Source organism: Grammomys surdaster, unplaced genomic scaffold (assembly GCF_004785775.1).
Source record: "Grammomys surdaster isolate TR1022 unplaced genomic scaffold, NIH_TR_1.0 903, whole genome shotgun sequence".
NCBI lineage: Eukaryota > Metazoa > Chordata > Mammalia > Rodentia > Muridae > Grammomys > Grammomys surdaster.
In genome coordinates this window covers 10,033-11,845 of record NW_021605322.1, presented here as the reverse complement: position 1 = coordinate 11,845, position 1,813 = coordinate 10,033, and positions in this window count along the sequence as shown.

The window sequence follows — 1,813 nt, the reverse complement described above, 5'->3', positions numbered from 1 at the left end:
GGCTCCTCTAGGATGACTCAGGAGTCAGTATCTCCACAGGACAGGAGCAGACCAACTCTGTGTCTGCCCCAGCCCACAGGACCAGGCAGAGGAGGAAGGGAAGTGGAATTCCGGAGGGGCGGGGTTTGGGTAGCTGCTGTCCCCTGATAGAACCTTTTATTGGGAACATATACTCATGATATTCATGATAAAACACTACTATTGATCTTGAATACGAACATTACCTCAGTGAAATTGGCCTTTATCTTAGACAAAGAATAGTAAAAGGTAAATAGATATAAAATATACATGTGACAGATTACAGATAAGAAAAGCCACCTCTTACACAGTGTGGTAGCATGTAAAAAACACAGAAGAATCCCTGTAAAGAGAAATTATTCAGCCAACACAAGTGTAGAACTTACCACAGGTATGCTTTTGTCTGTGCCTCATGTTATCTGAAACTTCTGTTGTTTCAATACTTGGTGATGATCTAAGTCAAAGTTTGCATGACTTTTCTTGTGGGTTTGCAATTATATAGAATATAAACCTGGTAGGAATAATTTGAGGCATTTATGCAAATTTTAGGTCTGTATCTCATCAACCCATTTTGTAAATAACTAGAAAAAACCCACTTACTTGTCTAGATTGATTGAATGGAAGTAGAGAGACATAGTTTGATGGTTAAGATAACCAGCTGATCATGCAGATGATCTACTTTTGGCCCCACAGCACTCACATTTAGGAGACCACAAACAAATGTAATCTCTTTAGTCCCAGAAGACCCTATATATATGTTGTCCTCAATAGGCACTGGCATAACAGATGGCATACACATATATACATAAATAAAAATAAAAATGAACTTAAAATATGAGCTTGTATCACTGTTCTTGGGCTGTTGTTCTCATTTGTAATAAATGTTTATATTCATTTAAAAAGGAAATCTACTCAATAAATTTGAACAGTTTTTCAAAGGCAAATTTCACCACTCTAATGAAAATACTTTATAGATATTTATTGTATCTCTGTGTAGCCTCCACACCAAAAAAAAAAAAAAGAAAAGCCTTAAAAAACAAAAGCCTGCATAACTCTATTACAACAATACATCATGGACAAAATAGAGCATGAAGCCTTACGCATCATTGCAAACCCACTAATGTACTATCTTTTCTTGTTACATGAGGAAACAGCTCCAATTTTACTACTATTGATTTTTATCTCTTAAAGATGTCAGACTCCTACTTTCAGATCAAAACTCACAAAGCATATAAAGTCACTAAATAAATCTATGTATTAAATTATTTATTAATTATAAAAATATATATTCATTGTACATCTATTTTTAAATAGCCACTGTACTAAGGTCTGAGAAAGCAGCAATTATCAAAAAATGAAAAAGTCCTTAGCTAATAGAAATGCACAGAATTGAGGCAGAAATGCAATGGCTTCACAGTGTTTGTAATTTATGATAATTTTAAGCTGAGTTTAAGTAAATAATAATAATTTGTAATTTATGATAATTTTAAGCTGAGTGGGTTTAGGTTAATGTGTATTTACTTTATAGGAGAATCAAAAATAGACAATCAAAGATAAACTGAATATCTTTTAAACAAGGTTTAATTTTAAAACACTGGTTGCCATTGGTATGTGAAGAATTCTTTACATCAAAACACTAACTATATCTCTTTCCACATAGAGAAATATATATTTATATATCTATTACAAAGGACAAGAGTTTAACTTCATATTTTCAATTCTATTCACAAACCATTATTTTATTTAAGTATCCTACTTTAAAACAAAGAACGGTCTTTCTAGCAGTGAAACTCAC